The sequence below is a fragment of the Glycine soja genome, chromosome 4 (genome assembly GCF_004193775.1).
Source record: "Glycine soja cultivar W05 chromosome 4, ASM419377v2, whole genome shotgun sequence".
NCBI lineage: Eukaryota > Viridiplantae > Streptophyta > Magnoliopsida > Fabales > Fabaceae > Glycine > Glycine soja.
The window spans coordinates 11036442-11054837 of record NC_041005.1 but is presented as its reverse complement, the minus strand read 5'-3'; positions in this window follow the sequence as shown (position 1 = coordinate 11054837).

The following is an 18396-nucleotide window of genomic DNA, read 5'->3' as shown; positions in this document are numbered from 1 at the left end:
ATGCAGTTGAAGGAGCTTAAGCTTGTAGGGTTAAAGTCTCACGATTGTCACGTGCTCATGCAACAATTGTTAGACGTGGCTATACGAGACATCTTGCCAAACAAAGTCAGGTTCACGATAACTCGCCTGTGCTTTTTCTTCCATGCTATATGTAGCAAAGTGATTGATCCAGTAATGTTTGATGAGTTGGAAAATGAGGCCGCAATTATACTGTGCCAGTTGGAGATGTATTTTCCCCCTGCTTTCTTTGACATCATGATTCACTTGATTGTGCATCTGGTCAGAGAAATCAAATGTTGTGGTCCTGTTTATCTACGGTGGATGTACCCGGTTGAGCGATACATGAAGATCTTAAAAGGGTATACAAAAAATCTATATCATTCGGAAGCATCTATTGTTGAGAGGTACATTGCAGAAGAAGCCATTGAATTTTGTTTAGAATACTTAGAGAAGGCTAAAGCTGTTGGGCTTCCTGAGTGTCAGCATGATGACAGAGTGGGTGGTAAGGGTTCAAGAGGACTGCAGGTGATCACTCCAAGTGTAGAAGATTTGTTACAAGCTCACTTGTATGTCTTGAACAACAGTAATGAAGTTTTGCCATACATAGATAAGCATGAAGCTTTAGTCAAACAGAATAATCCGAGAATGTCAAAGAATTGGGCGTTGAAAAAGCATAACAAAACTTTCTGTGATTTGTTTAAAGATACAATCTTTGCAGATGAGAATGCTTCAGAAACATTAAGAAAACTAGCAGATGGGCCTAAAAGAAATGTTATAACCTGGCAAGGATACGGCATAAACAGGTATTCATTTTACACAAAAGCACAAGATGACAAAAGTACAATGCAGAACAGCGGGGTCACCCTAAGGGTTGAATCTCAACACTTTGCAAGTTTCAATGATGCCAATCCCTGTGTAGCTTCCATCCCTTACTTTGGGTTCATTGATGAAATTTGGGAGCTTAACTATGTGAAATTTACGGTATGTGTTTTCAAATGTAAATGGGTTGACAGCAACACCGATGTGCGCACTGATGATATAGGATTTACATTGATAGACCTAAAGAAACTTGGTTACCACAATGACCCTTTCATCATGGCAGAACAAGCTAGACAAGTATTTTATGTGCAAGACCCTTGTGATGAAAGGCGGTGTGTGGTTCTGCAGGGCAAAACAGTCGGTGTTAATGTAGAAGATGATGATTCATACATGGACACCTATGTTAGTCCTTTGACCGCTCAAATCACTGGTAACATTGTCGGAGAAGAAGAAGCTGACGACGTTCATGCAAATCGAAATGATCATGATGAAGGAGAATTGATTAACATCGGCTAATGTAATTTTCTGCAGAGACAGAGGTCACCAAACCTAGTAAGTGAAAACTACATTTTTCTCTGATTGAGGCATCAGTTTTTTGTTTCAATTTGCCTCCTTAGGACTTCATCCAGCTCATGTTTGTCGCCAGTTTCATCATCCACCACCCTTTTCTTCTCTAGCTTCTCACGTTCATTGTTGTTAAACCCATATTTATGCTCTCTTCCCTTCATGTCTTGTTTTATCACAACTTTAGCTGAATCTCCCATCTTCAGCATAGTTGAAACTCCTGTCTCATTGTCCAATGCCACACTTTGATGGCCTGTATCTCTTTTCTTTGTATGTTCTAGTGCTTCAGCTTTAGAATGCATAAAGCAATCAGAATTTTTGAGTGATCACCAAAGGCTTCTGCATCAGCATTGACACTCTCCACCCTCTTTGGTTTATGCTTCTGTGTTTTCTTCCGTGCCTCCTCGTTATAAATCTCAGCTTTATTCGAGGTTGCACTAGAACGATCACCACCAATCTGTGCTTCTTCCTCGTCTATCAGGTCAATATCTTTCCTTTCAACTTTTGTTTTGTAAATTACAGTGTAGTTTTCAAAAGCAAAGGTGAAACGAAAGATATTGAGCTGGTAGAGGAGGAACAGGCACAGATTGGTGCTGATCCTTCTAGTGGGACCTCCAATAAATCTGAGAATTATAAGGAGGAAGCATGGAAGAAAACACAGAAGCATAAACCAAAGAGGGTGGAGAGTGTCAACGCTGATGCAGAAGCCTTTGGTGATGAATGGAAAATTCTGATTGCTCTATGCATTGTGAAGCTGAAGCAGTAGAACATACGAACAAAAGAGATACAGGCCATCAAAATGTGACATTGGACAAGAAGACAGGAGATTCAACTATGCTGAAGATGGGAGATTCAGCTAAAGTTATGATCAAACAAGACATGAAGGGAAGAAGGAATAAATATGGGTTTAACAACAATGAACGTGAGAAGGCACAGAAGAAAAGGGTGGTGGATGATGAAACTGTCGACAAACATTAGCTGGATGAAGTCCTATGAAGATCCTCCTCATTCTCAAAGAGGGGAACGAGAAACAATTTGAAGGTTGTATATTGAGGGACTAAAGAATTCAATATAGCTAGTAATAAGAGGGATTTGTTTTTGAGATTTTCTGAGCACCAAGAGTGGCTACGCAAGAAGTTTGCACTTGAGGAGGGAAGGATATTTGCAGCTAATGAACAAGTTTCTTAACTATTTGTCCTTAAGATTTTACTATTTCTTTTTGCTAATATGTAAATATAAATGGTATAAGGGTATGGCGTAAAAACATGGTCTATATTTACTTCTAAGATTGTTAGGGGTAAAAATGACCATGTCCCTATGGCATAACCTTATATTATTTATATTTACATATAAGAATAAAAACAGTAAAATCTGAAGGAAAAATAGTTAAGAAAGTTGTTCATTAGCTGCAAATATCCTTCCCTCCTCAAGTGCAAGCTTCTTGCGTAGCCGCTCTTGGTGCTCAGAAAATCCCAAAAACAAATCCCTTTTATTACTAGCTATTTTGAATTCTTTAGTTCCTGAATGTACAACCTTCAAATTGTTGCTCGTTCCCCTCTTTCTTTTCTGCAAAAAAGAAAATCAAATGCTGTCAAAACATGGATGAAGTCCTAAGAAAATCAATATCAAAGAAAACATGGATGAAATCACAATTAAAAAGCACAACTACCTATCTTTCAGAGTCCTTTGGTTAATTTGTCTTGTCTCCTTATGTGGTGGGGTTTTGTTTAATAATCTTATACTTTTGCCTTCCAAAAAAAACTTATCACTAATCCTTTTTTCATTAATCCAATTTTGTATGTTATTGTATAAAAGATCATGGGTTCTCCACCTGCCTCCACTACTCCTCCTCCTCCTCCTCCTCCTCCTCCTTCTCCTCCTTCTCCTCCTCCTCCTCCTCCTACTTCGGATGTATCGGCTTCGATGTCTGCCATGAAGCGGACACGCAAAGCCTCACGCCTACGATCGTTGTCCACTAGACCACCTGGTGTTGAGAGACCAGTGGTGCATGTTGATCCTGCTACAGGGAAGGCCGACGGTCCCCACAAGAAGAAATTAAGAACATATTTGGGGATTGTGGCACGTGATAAGGTGGACATCACCTACGAGAACTGGAAGGAGGTCCCTACTGCTCAGAAGGACCTGATTTGGGAGGATATTCAGGTATTTCTCTTTTCTTATTTGATTGTGTGTAATTAATAGCCAAAAAATTTTATTATTGTAACAAATAAACTTTGTTTCATGTTGTCAGGCGGAATTTGATATCCCAGAGGCTTCTGACAGTAGGACGAAAAGGAAGTTACTACAGACCGTGGGGGAGAGATGGAGGCAGTTTAAATTAGACCTCACGAGGAAATGGGCCCTTGCAGCTGATCAGGATGGTGTCGAGGACACTGTCTGTGACAAATACGACATCAGCAAGGAAAAGTGGGCCCAGTTTTGCCAGACTCGCAGAGACCCTTCTTGGGAGGTATGTTCCTTTGCCATTTAAGTTTTTTTTCATATTAAACATGATGTTGTTATACTTCGTTCTACCCATTTCAAATATTATTGTTTAATTTTTTTAGGATGTGCGCATGAAGGCACAGGCCATCCAGAAGCAGAATACTGCCCCCCACGTTTTGTCTCGTGGGGGTTATGATTATTTGGAGCAGAAGCTCTTGGCTGAGAAGACCAAGAAGAAGATGCAGGAAGCTGCACAGTCATGAAGCGTTGATGGCGTCATCCACCCTCCATCCCCGGTCAAACGCCACGTGAAGTGGAAGATGGCCCGCACGAAGAAGACAGAGGAGATGACGACTAAGGCCGCAAAGGAAATCGCTGAGAAGATTGTAAGTCATGTTCAACTAACCATTACAATTATGTTTGAATATTTTGAGAATGCCATGTACCACTGTGTGTTTTCTGTGCAGGATTCGTTTGAGGAGCAGGTCACACAGGGATCGTTCGTCCCCCATGGACGTCAGGATGTTCTGGCCGCTGCTATTGGACGTCCAGAGCACCCTGGGCGTGTCCATGGTATTGGAGCCGGTGTCATCATCAAGCAATACTTTGGATCGGCTCCACGGACGTCCCGCAGCGCTTCCTCCCTGCCTCCTGACGAATTACACCAGCTGACTCAGCAGATCAGGGACCAGCTAGAGGAGTCCATCACAGAGAAAGTGACGAGGCAGGTCATGGCATCCTTCAGCCACCTTCAATCGCAGATGCAATCTCAGGGACTTGTAGTGCCTCCTGAGCCTCTGGTTGGTCCTGGTCCCTCCGGTCCTCGAGTGAGCACAAAGGGGAGTTGTGTTGATCCCTCAGGAAACGATCCTGAGACCGGTGACTCTGACAGGTGCGGCTTGTACATAGAAGCAGATCCTGCCCGCCTGGTTGCCATGGGGAGAGTTTATGAGAGATCCACTGTTGTTCATAACACTCCTTTGTTGCTTGGCCAAGTAAAGGTGAGTGTGGAGGAGGTTAGAGATGCAGATGCTCCAGTTCCTGTACCCACTGATAAGGTTTCCTTAGTGGGGCAGGCACTTCACACCTTCCTTGCTTGGCCGACACATCTGGTCAAGTCTTTATCACAGCAGGTACTTATTGTCCTTACTATATGTTTCTTCTTTTCAAATTAGGCTATTTAACTTTGTTTCATGAACAGGTAGCTGTGTCTCCGCCAAAACCACCTTTGAAGCCCGATCTGGAGGTCGATGATCCGCTTTATCTGATGACATTGACCATCCCAGAGCTTTTCTTGAGGCCTTATCAGGTTAGATGGGATGCCACCGTGTTCAGGGTCGTTAATCCAGATTTCCCCCTGTACATAAAGCACGAAGACCTCTCCGAAATCGCACACGGTGGTCAATGTCTCAGCATATCAGTGTTACAGTTGTGGATTCTATAAGTCTTTATATAAAAGGCTTTTATTTACCTAAGTTATGGCTTTCAATTCATAAATATTTAACTTTGACTTAACATAAACAGGCATCTCACTGAAACATGTACGCGAGCGGGGAATTCTGATATCTATGGATTCCTCGAGCCTCAGTCCATTCAGAGGTCTGGGCAATCGCAGTTTGAATCTGAAAGTTACATAAAGAGTTGGATGCAGAGTTCACAACGCGATGTGTATCTTGGAGCCTACCTAAATGGGTAAGTCACAAAATAACAAAATTTAATTAATGTTTACTAATGTGCTAACCCATTTTAGGTTCCACTGCAGCGGACATTGGCAGATGGTAGTCATCCTGCCCAATGAACACTTAGTTGTCTGGTTTTGTTCATTGCATAACAGGCTAGACAACTACCTTAAGGGGATCATTAATAGGTTAGTGTTCTTTTCAATACATTTGCATTGTAATACCTCAACGTACAACACCAGTTTTTAATTGTTACTCATATGGAACAGTGCTATCAAGGGTCTTGATGATGCTCCACAGCCTAAATCAAAGGCTCCTGCTAGGTGGATTGTCGTCAAGGTACGTCATTTACATAAAACTTCCACTTATATATATTTCTTTGTATCTGTACACTAGTTTTTTAATTAATATCCAAATTTCATTATGTATGTAGTGTAATAGACAGAAAGGAACTACTGAGTGCGGCTACTATGTCATGCACTGGATGTCCACCATCATTTTAGGAAGTTTTAGAAATAATTGGGAAGCGGTAAGTTTATTTCAAAGAAAATCGATTTATTTATAATTTGTATTACATTATTAACTTAATATGATTTATTTAATCATGTAGTATTTTAACGACCCTAGACCATTGGAGCCCGAGAGATTAAAAGCATTGCGGATTCAGTAGGCACAGTTTTATCTCCGAGTTAGAGATCAGGCCTAGGATTTAGGGACATTTTTTAACATTTTTTACATTTTCTATGTAACACGAACATTGAATTCATTTGTTGATTGTTCTTTATAATATATAAATCAATTATTTGATGTTTATTATCATTAAAACTGCTTGAAAGCAGAATAAAATGTTTATTTGCTATGAATTGGGCCTCCTGAAATTGCATTTGACAGGTACAATTTTGGGTTTACTGTAAAAACAGAAAGTATATATAAAAAATATATTTGAAAACAACATCGATTATTAACAAAAACCGATGTTAATATCATAACCAACATCGGTTATAATAGAAAACCGATGTTAACGTTTGTATATTAACATCGGTTTTTTGTGTATAACCGATGTCAGCGTTTGTATTTTAACATCGGTTATCTGTGGATAACCGATGTCAACTATTGTACATTAACATCGGTTAATTATAAATAACCGATGTGAATATTTGAATAGTAACATCGGTTATTTATAATTAACCGATGTTATACACAAAGAACTACACCAAATAAGTGTAAGCATCATCAACGTTGACATCGATTTTCTAGAAAAACGGATGTTAAGGGCATACATTAACATCGGTTATTCTAGAAAACCGATGTTAAACTAACATATTAACATCGGTTTTACTGGAAAATCGATGTCAACGTTCATCATGCCTACACTTTTTTTGCTGTTCATTGTGTTTAACATCGGGTATATGGAGAACCGATGTTGTCATATGTATGTTAACATCGGTTTTCCAAAACTGATGTTAACATTCATACATTCAACATCGTCACTTTCAACATCGGTTTTAGAACCGATGTGGAATGTTCTAAATAACCGATGTTGAAAGTGAATTTCCTAGTGGTGAGTTGACTACATTTTATACTTGAAAAGTATTGAAATTAATATATTAGTTATATTTTTAAATTAAAAAACCAATATTTACAATATTTTTTATAAATCATGATAAATATATAATATTTTTAATTATACTATGATAATTTTTAATAAATTTAACAAACCTATGTTTAAATTATTTGATTATGATAAATAAGTCATGCTTATCATTAGTCTTTTAATTTGTGTTTTGTGTAAAATAATGGTTTATTTTATGTAATTATTTAAAAATGATAATAAATAAATACCCTTTATATTATGAAAATATGTGATAATCAAATTTTGTAAAATTAATTATTTTAAAATATAAGGCATAAGTGTAACACTAATGATTCATTTAGGTTCAATATGATGATAAGATGTAATGTGTAACTTATGCATTCACTAAAAGCCAAAATTGACTTTAATTTAAGGCTTAATTGCCAAATCCATTCCGCTGTTGTACCAAATCGGTCATCCTCTTATAATTGACTTTAATTTAAGGCTTAAGGAAGGATTAGAACAATGGTGTTTGAAGTGAGGAACACACTCCTTTACCACTACATTCAAGTACTTATTTGAATATTTGGTACAAAATATAGTATTAATATAAGTTTTATGTGAAAATAGTTCAAAATTCATTTTTTTAATTTATTATATTTTTATAATATTATATATTATCTTTTAAAATATAATATATAAGATTAAATTCTATTTTCTCATAAATTAGAATACGCATATTTATATGTTTTTTATTTATATATTATATTTTTCTTTTAAAATAATACTTGTGATTTAGTGATAAATTTTTTTATCTATATTAAGATATTCATGTTATTTATTGTAATATAGATAAAAAAGTATTGTCCATAAATCAGTTATATAAATATTATAAAAAATAGAAAATACTATTATTAATCTCATATATAAATATTTTAAAAGATAATAAAATACTGTCATTTTATAAAATTATTATTTATATAAAAATATACATTAAAGATAAAATTTATATTATATCTTTACTGTATAAAATGAGTTTGAATCCTCCCATTATCATAACAAACTCAGCTCATGACCTCCTTATCACTCCAAATGTTCATTTTTTTTCCTTTTTCTTTGTTTCATACTTGCACTCGCCAGGTGACTTTTTGTTTCCACTAAAGCTTTTTAGGTTGTTGTGCACCTCAATCTATTTGATCAACTTCACTTTGTCATTGACATTGAAGTTGAATTGTATGGCCAAGACTTAAAAGTGTTACCGTGTTAAATGGATTGATCATGTCGACACCTTAAACATTATTAACTTTCTCTCATTTTGAGTGATGAAACTTACCTCTGATGCTTGAGTTTTCTCCAGTGAGACTCAATCCAAAAAAATGTTGCCAGATGTTGTTGTTGTTCAGATGCCCCCTCAAGTAGCACTAGTCAGTTAACATTTTAGAAGCAAAATTTGAATTCCAAAATATCATTTTTTTCATTACCGTCTGGTATTATGTATTGAAAAATAAAACTAACTTGTATGCCACTAAGTTATTTATTCCACTAATGTAATTCCATTTGAACTTTGACCTATTTATCTATTTTTTGGGTGTGTTTAGGTCAACGTAGTGGGAATAAACCCAAAAAAAAAATTTGCATATTATATGAAGGGTACTATTGTTAATGTAAAAAAAAAAAAAACACGCATTCTAAGACAGTTGCCAAAAAAATCATCGTAGATTAGCGATCGAATTGTATTTTAAATTTATTTTATATTAAAAAATTAAACATTAAATAGGGACCAGATTAGCGATCGAGATGCATTTTAAATATATTTTATATTTAAAAATTAATTATAAATTAGCTACCGAATAGGACAAATTAATTTTTAGTTCATTTTATATTATAAAATTAGTCACTGAATTAGCAACCGAATGCATTTATTTTTAATTTTAATTAAAATTTTATTATTTAATAGCAACCAACTTAGCGGTCGAATATTATTTTAATTTTTAACATTTAAAGTTAGTTACTTATTAGCGACCGAGTTAGCCATCGAATGCTTCGGCCGCTGATTTGGTCCCATGCAAACTAGCAACTAAATACGCATGACTGAATTTTATGTACTTGCGACTGAATATTTCAGTGGCTAAATAGCGACTGAATTATTATTCGGTCGCTAATGGCTTAATGACTAGTGTTTTTGCAACACATAGGTTTCGGTCGCTATTTCGGTCAATAGTTTTAGTGATCGAATTGAACGACAAATCGTGTTTTTTGTAGTGAAAGATGAAATTCACAGTACCATATGAGATTAAGATCAATTTGCATTTTGTTTCTAAAGAACATCAGAGAAAATACCTGATTCACTAAAACAAAGGAAACCTCTCAAAGGTATATAATTCTTACAAAGACAAGTGTTTCATCTCAATTCTAATTACTGATATATCATAGATCAATTTTGCAAGTCATTTCCCATTAAATCAAAGATAAATTGCATAATCATCATGAATCATTAGGGCTTTTAGGGTTGGGCCCGGGCTTGAAGGAAATCTTGGTTTTTTTGGATATTCAAACATACCTTGAGAGTAGGAGAGCAGACATAAAAATCAGCTAGTAAGTCAAATGAATGATCACTTCCTATCCCTTTTCTTTTCAACCAAGTTATCACTAATTTCTATTCAAATATTTACAACAACTTTGTATAGTTTAGGATAAAATGTACATGGTTTAGATATTTATTTATCCACAAAGAACTTGTTTTTGTTTTTGTTTTTCTATATTTTTTTCTTTTCTGTTAAATATTTAATTTTCCTTAATACCCACATTTAAAAACAAAGTATTTACATCACATTTGCCACCAAATGATAGAAATCTTTAACAAAACACCTTTGCTCTTCTAACCTAAGGTAAGGTAGGAAACATTTATCCTAGGTTAGTGTTCCAACAAAATATGAAGTGTTTGGCTCAAAGGGCGTGCAAATGATAAAACAATACACATCGGGATAGCTTTTTGGCCGGTGTCTTAAAATGTAAAGAAAGAAAGAATGCCTAAATCATATCCATGAATCATATGTTAAGAAAATTAGAAATTTATGAAAAATCAACTATAGAACATATCAATGATGACACTTAATTTAAAATCTCTTGTTGCACATAGTCACTAAAGCTTAAGGCATGTGCCATACCCTAATTTCGTCCGGGGACCATCCGTTGTTGGGATGCGACCCTCGTTTGACCACTTCGAGGTACTTGGAACCCATCGTTAGGCGATTCGTGAAGCTCCATGACATGTCGGAAGTCAAAAGAAAGCATTGTTGCACAATCCGTAAAGTTCCGTAACATCTCGGAAGCCAAAAAAGGGGATGATTACGTGATCCGTAAAGTTCCGTAACATCCCGGAAGCCAAAAAAGGGGATGATTACATGATGCGTAAGGTTTTGTAACATTATGGAAAGAAAACAAGTATCGTTACGTAATTCGTAAGTTTTCGTAACGTTACGGAAAAAGAATCAGCAAAAAAAGGCAAGGGGGTGTATTTAGTAAATAGGGGTGCAAATAGCAACCAGGCCCACTTGGGCCTTCCAGGAAGTTCTCCAGAAGGCGGTGCCTTTTGGAGGAAGCAACCTAGCTCACCTAGGCGAGCTGGGTGGCAAGGTCCTCCCTCATTTTCCTATAAATAGGGGGAGGAGGGAAGAACAAAAAGGTTCAACCCTTTTGGTATCTGAGATTCACTTAAAATTAGTGAGAAAAATTGTTTCCGTGAAGAAAATCCAAGCCGAGGCGCTTCTGTAATGCTTTCGTGACGTTTCCGTGGGTGATTTCACGAAGATTTTCAACCGTTCTTCGTCGTTTTTTGTTCGTTTTTCGTCGTTCTTCGGTCTTCAACCGATAAGTTCTCGAAATCGAACTTTTCAATTCATTCTATGTACCCTTAGTAGTTCTCATTTGTTTCGAGTGCTTTTATTTTCATTTCATTTACTTTCCGTACTCCCTTTTGACGTGCTTTAGTCATTTATTTAAGTCATTTTCTCGCCTAATCAAAAATAAAATAAATTTCCACTGATCATTCGTATTATAACATCCTTTAATTTTTGTTAAAATGAATTCCGACCGTTCGGTCATGCCGTAACCACGTTTAACACCAAAAAAGAGGCAAAATAATAATATAATAATAAAAAATATCTTTTAGTAAAATAAATTAAAAAAATCAATCGGACGTTTTTCTTTGGGATTTTCCTTTCTTAATCGAATCGACTAATGACTAAAGTGAAACTAAGGCTAAAATCAATTCATAAACCAAACTTTTTGTCATCGCCTAAAAAAGCCATTTTTAAAGGTCCAACGCCTTGAAATGAACTTTTCCGCTTTTATTGGTTAAATGTAGATTTCTAAAGGCCTAAAATCAACATGTAACTTTATTACCTCTTTCAAAAATAAAGAGATCATTAATGGTCCAATGCCTTAATATTCACTCTCTTTAAAAAGAATCGAAAGATCATTTAATGGTCCAACGCCTTAAATGACCTTTCATTCAATAAAAACATATTTTGCAAAAAAGGATAAAAACGACTTAACCAAACACTTTATTCTCAAAGAACTACGTAGGTCTGATTTCCTTATCACAATTGAGGAATACGTAGGAGCAAGGGAAACACCCTCGTCGACCACAAAAAGATAAAAATATAAAAAGGCGTAAAAAGACATAAGAACGTAAAAAGGGAAAATAACATAGATTGAAGTCATATTTGCACATTTGATTAAAGGCTGCCGTCTCTTGTGACAGACGTGTGGGGTGCTAATACCTTCCTCGTGCGTAAATACAACTCCTGAACCTTTCACTTAAAGTTCGTAGACTATGTCTTTTCCGGTTTTTTCGACGTTTTCCTCAAATAAATGTTGGTGGCGACTCCGCGCGTATTCCTTTCTTGGAAGACGCATCCTGCGAGTCACGCGTCGCCCTCCCGTCAAAGGGTAGTTTGCGACAGTTGGCGACTCCACTGGGGACGTTTTTAGAGAGTTAGGCCATTTAATCTTGTGGAATGTTTTACCATGATTTTCTCCTTTGTTGGTTTCCCTTTATTTTTCTTATGTTCTTGTGTATATAACTCTTTGATGCTTTTAGTGTGTTTTAAAATGTATGCATGAGGTAAATATTTATTCATTTGATGCACACAAACACCAACACTATTTGCACACACGGTGAGTTGAAAAAGGGCCCTATACCCGGGTCGTGGGAACATAAGGAGTGGAGGTGAATCTGTGATCATGCTAGGTCTCCGACTTGCTTGATTATAGTGAACCCTCATCTAGAGTTTTTCTCTTTGATAACATATTGTTGCTAGTAGTCCCTACTGCTGCAATATGTTCTTCGAAGGGAATGATACCTCTAGAGACCATCAAGAGAGATATGACCACCTTGGGAATTATCACTAAAAGCCTTTTTAGCTCCCTCCCATGTAGGTCCCTAAAATAAGGGCACGAAGCAAACACGCTGCGTGCCATTTTTCACACTGCCATGCATATAGTCAAAGTGACATGTACCCCTTTGCTTATATTTGGTTGTGAATATTGTCGTGTTGTGCCTTTCGCATATGCATCATGCACGGGTTTTGTCTTGATCCCCTCTCTTTGGCAAACCAACAGAGGGTCCGTGTCACCTTCTTAAATACATGCGTCGGGCACTGTGCTACCCCAAGACGTTGTATCTATGAAAGAGACAATTTCCCGGGCTCCCGTATTCATAAATTGCATCTGTATCATGTACAGTTCTTCATGCATTCATCCATTCCACCCATGATAGATGTCAGAATTTTGATTCGCACCGATTTTTTTCACTTTAGTAAAACATGGGATCAAGTCAAATGCCTTCGCTTAAAAAGAGGTTCTATCAAGTCAAGGTCAAGAGCCTAGGGATCACCAGTCTAAAAGAGTTAGGGCAGTTGATGGGTCAGCTCCAGCGGCAAGCTTTTCGCAAAGCTTACGGTAAAATCTGGGACCTAGCCATGGTAGAAGTCTCCACAGAGGCCATTGCCTCCCTCGCCCAGTATTATGATCAGCCATTGAGGTGCTTCACCTTTGGGGACTTCCAGCTATCACCCATGGTAGAAGAATTTGAAGAGATCCTAGGATGTCCTCTAGGGGGAAGGAGACCATACCTCTTCTCAGGGTTTTATCCCTCATTAGCTAGAATTTCTAAGATAGTCCAAATCTCGGCGCAAGAATTAGACCACAGAAAGCAAGTCGAAAATGGGGTGGTTGGAATACCGAGAAAATGCTTGGAGGTAAAAGCAAGAATCTTGGCAGGTAGAGGCGAATGGGCCCCGTTCATAGACATTTTTACGCTGTTGATCTTCGGAGGAGTCCTCTTTCCAAATGTGGATGGGTTGGTGGACCTAGCAGCAATCAACGCTTTTCTCGCCTATCATAACCACAAGGAAAGCCCGGTTGTCGCTATGTTAGCCGACCTATATGACACCTTCGATCGAAGATGTGAGAAGAGCAGTACAAGGATTGTTTGCTGTACTCCAACTCTTTATGTATGGTTGGTTTCGCACCTTTTTCGCCAAGAGGTGAGACATGCTTGCCTGCTAGAAGGTCACCGTTCATGCACAGAGAAAGGAGGGGCAAATTGGGACCAACTCTTAGCAAACAAAGAAGGAGCGTCTGTCAACTGGTTCCCTTTATGGAAAGAAGGAAGAACCAGAGTTCTTATTTCGTGCGGAGGATTTCCGAATGTTCCCTTGATGGGGACAAGGGGTTGCATAAGTTACAATCTCGTTCTTGCTATAAGGAAACTTGGCTACCCTATGAGAGGGGCACCACTAAAGGAAGAGATCACGCTTGTCATTTCACGAGGTTTCAATAAGACCAACGTGGAGACGCTTTAGAAGGTCCGCAAGGCATGGGAGGTGGTGCGAAAGAAGGACAAAGAACTCAGGGGCAGTAACAATAGGCCCATCGATGGCTACCGTAAGTGGTTGAAAGCCCACGTGCATGGTTTGGATTGGCTCCCGAGTTTGAGAACCGCTAAAAGGGAGGAAGTTGAAGCACTGGAGGAAGACGAAGAGGTGCGGGCCCTTAGGACAGAACTTGAGCAAACACGAACAATCAAAGAAAGGTTCAAATCAGTAGCTCTTAAAATCCGAAAGGAGAATGCCGAACTGAGAGATATAAATATAGCTACCACTAAGGCCTTGGAACAAGAGACCAAGAGGGCTCGTGGGGAATAGCACGGCCGAAACAAGTTCCGAGGGGCTCTGTGGGGCAGCAACAACGAGCTTATGCTCTGGAGAGAGGAAAGGGACCAATCACGAGTAGACAGTCTGATCTTGAAAGATGACTTGAAGGTTTGCTCAAGGTCCAAAAGAAATCTGTCTCAGCGGTTATGCGAGACAGAGACCAACATGTTAGCTATCATCAGCAAGTACCAAGAAGAACTAAATCTAGCCACGGCCCACGAGCATAGAGTGGCGGACGAGTATGCCCAAGTGTACGCGGAAAAGGAGGCTAGAGGAAGGGTGATCGACTCGTTACATCAAGAGGCAACAATGTGGATGGACCGATTTGCTCTTACCTTGAACGGGAGTCAAGAACTTCCCCGATTGCTAGCCGAGGAGATCCATAGACTTCTCGGCTATTGTCTGCATATGATAGATCTAATGGCCCATATAATTAGAAACCGCTAGGAAGCTTGTATTGTCGCTCAGATCTTGACTAGTTATAATTTTCTAAATAAAATGAGTTTATCCCATATTTTTACTCCGAAGTCAGTGCGAATCAAATCACTCCCACATTTTATCTCTAGTATGCATTCATTTTTTTACCTACTCCTCACGTTTTGTTTTTTGAGGAAAAACACCATAACTAAACGTTCCCCAAGGCATCCCTATCGCACTAGATCCAAATCTAGAACGATGGGTGATCAAAAGGAGACACAGGAACAGATGAAAGCCGACATGTCAGCTTTGAAAGAATAAATGGCTTCCATGATGAAGGCCATGTTAGGAATGAGACAACTCATGGAGAAAAACGTGGCCACCCCTGCCGCTGTTAGTTCGGTTGCCGAAGCAGACCCAACTCTCCTAGCTACCGCGCACCATCCTCCCCCAAACGCGGTAGGACGAGAAAGGAACACATTGGGGCACAACAGCAACCCCCATTTGGGATACAACTGGGTGGCATACCCTTATGGATTACCACCTAATTACACGCTGCCAGTCATGCATGATGATGCGGGTCATGTCTCTTCCCCCATCCTTGAAGGGGAGCCTCCTCGACAGCCCGATGAGGTCTATGAAGATCATCGAGAGTATGCCCAAGGGGATGTCGATTTCTACCCCCCGATCCCCGTTGAGGGGCCGGTGCCCAACACATTGCCTCAGCCCAACCTCATAGCGCAGTCAATATTCTTGTCCATAGAAGGACCACCCCCGGCGGCCGAAGAAAGAAGGAAACTCGATCTCCTTGAGGAAAGATTGAGAGCTGTTGAAGGCTTTGGTGACTATCCGTTCGCGGACATGACGGATCTTTGCTTGGTACCGAATGTCGTCATCCCCCCAAAATTCAAAGTGCCTGATTTCGACAAGTATAAAGGGACGACTTGTCCTAAGAACCATCTCAAGATGTATTGTCGCAAGATGTGGGCGCACTCTAGGGATGAAAAGTTGTTAATGCACTTTTTCCAAGATAGCTTGGCTAGAGCTGCGGTTATTTGTTACACTAATCTGGAAGCTTCCCGCATCCGTACTTGGAAGGACCTGATTACTGCTTTCCTAAGGCAATATCAGTATAATTCCGACATGGCTCCTGATCGCACTCAGCTATAGAATATGTTTAAGAAGGAAGGTGAGACCTTTAAAGAATACACACAGCGGTGGAGAGACCTGGCAGCACAAGTGGCCCCTCCTATGGTCGAAAGGGAGATGATTACCATGATGGTAGACACCTTGCCAGTGTTTTACTATGAGAAGTTGGTAGGCTACATGCCTTCTAGCTTCGCGGACTTGGTATTTGTCGGGGAAAGAATCGAAGTAGGTTTGAAAAGAGGGAAGTTCGATTACGTCTCCTCCACAAGTGCCAATGCTTAGGAGAATCGGAGCAACTGGGGCAAAAAGGAAGGAAGGAGATACCCATGCCGTCACTTCGGCGCCCGCATGGGTCAAGCCCCCGCAGACCTCTCATGGTACACATCAGTACGCGCAACATCATCCGAGCTTCTCAGCTCGCGCCGGGAACTCCTCCAATTCAGCACCCGCACAACCCAGAGCGCCCGCTCCCATCCAGAGGGAGGCCTCCAAGCTCCGGCTCCAACCACGACTCGCTCGGCCGGCAATGCCCACTTTGGTGCCGGTTCCAACGTGATGAGAAACTTTCCCCGAAGCCAATTCCAGAATTCACTCCGATCCCTATGACGTACAAAGACCTCTTGCCATCCCTTATCGCCAACCAAATGGTCGTAATAACTCTCGGGAAAATTTACCAACATCCTTTCCCAAAGTGGTATGACCCTGACGTAACTTGCACGTACCATGGGAAAACCCCGGGCCACTCCACCGAAAAATGCCTAGCCCTTAAATACAAGGTCCAACATTTGATAAACGCCGGATGACTGACATTTCAAGAGGATCAGCCTAATGTGAGAACAAACCCGCTCGCCAATCATGGAGGGGGAATAGTTAATGCCATTGCGCAGGTCTAAGCCTTTAAAGGATGTGGCAACCCCTAGGAGGTTTATCTATGAGGCCCTACAAAATGGGGGTGTAATTCCCCACGGTGGGCATGAAAAGGATTCTTGTTTGTTGCATCTCGGTGAGCTACATAACATGGAGACATGTTTAGCAGTGGAAGAGTTGTTGCAACAGATGATAGATCGAGGCCGACTGGAAGTCGGCGATGAGGGGAGGGAAGAGCAGCATATATGTATGCAGTCCGCGGATGAGAGAAGTTTTGGAAGGCCTAAACCTTTGGTGATATATTTCACCAAGGACGCAGCTTCACAAAAGCCCCGATACCCCTCGGCAGCTAAACCTGTTCCTTTCCCATACCGAAACAGCCACGCAATCCCGTGGAGGTATACACCCCCGATTGAAAGGAAAGAAGAGGCCACCGACATCAGCTCGTTGTCGGCCAAGGTAACCAATATCACGGGGCTAAGCGGTGTGACCCGCAGTGGTCGCGAGTTTGCACCCCCAGACCTGCCGACACAACCCGTAAACGTTAAGGGGAAGGAAAAGGTGGTGGAAGAATGAAATGACAAAACGACCCCCACTCCGAACGAGGATATTCCAGTGAAAGGTCTTCCGGAGAAAAGGGATGGCTGTGGCAAGAAGGAAGTGTCGCTAAAGGAAGCAAGCGAGTTTCTCCGCATTATTCAGCAGAGTGAGTTCAAGGTCATTGAGCAGCTCAACAAAACCCCGGCCAGGGTCTCTCTTTTGGAACTACTCATGAGCTCTAAGCCTCATCGGGCTTTGGTAGTAAAGGTCTTGAACGAGGCTTGGAGGACTTGTCAATATTATCACTGCCAACAACTATCTCGCCTTCGCCGAAGAAGAAATCCCTGCAGAGGGGAGAGGGCATAACAGGGCTTTGCATGTGTCAGTCAAGTGCATGGACCACGTTTTAGCCAAGGTGCTCATCGATAACGGTTCCAGTTTAAATGTAATGCTGAAAAGCACGTTGGAGAAATTACCGTTTAATGCTTCCCATCTAAAGCCAAGTTCCATGGTAGTCCGTGCCTTCGATGGCACCCGCCGAGAGGTTAGGGGAGAGATCGACCTCCCTATACAGATAGGCCCCCATACCTGTCAGGTTACCTTTCAAATAATGGACATTAACCCCGCTTACAGCTGCCTTTTGGGGCGCCCGTAGATCCACTTGGTGGGAGTTGTTCCCTCTACACTTCACCAAAAATTGAAATTCATAGTAGAGGGGCATTTGGTTATCGTATCGGGCGAGGAAGACATCTTGGTGAGTTGCCCATCCTCTATGCCATATATGGAAGCCGCGGAGGAGTCATTAGAAACAACCTTCCAATCTTTTGAGGTGGTAAGCATTTCCTCTGTAGATTCCTTCTCTGGGCAACCTGGCCTGTCTGATACGGTAGTAATGGTGGCCCGAGTGATGTTGGGGAATGGTTACAAGCCCGGAATGGGTTTAGGCAAAGACAACGGCGGCAGAACCAGCCTGATAAGCGCCAGAGGAAACCGTGGGAAGTTTGGGTTAGGCTATAAACCCACACAAGCGGACATAAGGAAAAGCGTTGCAGGAAGGAAGAGCGGAGGTCAAGGCTCACGATTGGGACAAGAAGTCGAAGGAGGCTCGCCCTGCCACATCAGT